Raw genomic sequence first — 232 nt, 5'->3', positions numbered from 1 at the left:
ATCATGATGGGGAATAGTGGAAACGAGGAAAAAACAGGACGAAATAACAGGATAAGAAAATATGTGACAAAGAAAAGAATAAGAGTAAAAAATATAAATAGTTGGAAGTGAAGGCAGCCACACCCGAGAAATCACTTCATTAACAAAAGAACTACCGAATAATTATCAAACACTACTTCAGATAAAATACAGATCACGCAGACTACCCAGTGCTACACATTTCCTCTTAGTT

The 232-nt window shown here is 34.9% G+C and overlaps 1 protein-coding gene across 1 annotated transcript in view; it reads right to left on the bottom strand.

Moving 5' to 3' along the window:
- The window catches only part of LOC119593047 (tubulin beta chain-like), a gene marked incomplete in the record, with an annotated part of 24622 nt that overhangs the window by 14770 nt on the left and 9620 nt on the right, over positions 1-232 (bottom strand).

This window comes from Penaeus monodon, chromosome 31 (genome assembly GCF_015228065.2).
Source record: "Penaeus monodon isolate SGIC_2016 chromosome 31, NSTDA_Pmon_1, whole genome shotgun sequence".
Taxonomy (NCBI): Eukaryota; Metazoa; Arthropoda; class Malacostraca; order Decapoda; family Penaeidae; genus Penaeus; species Penaeus monodon.
Note: the sequence above shows the minus strand (reverse complement) of the source record. Positions and strands in the feature narration are given on the sequence as shown.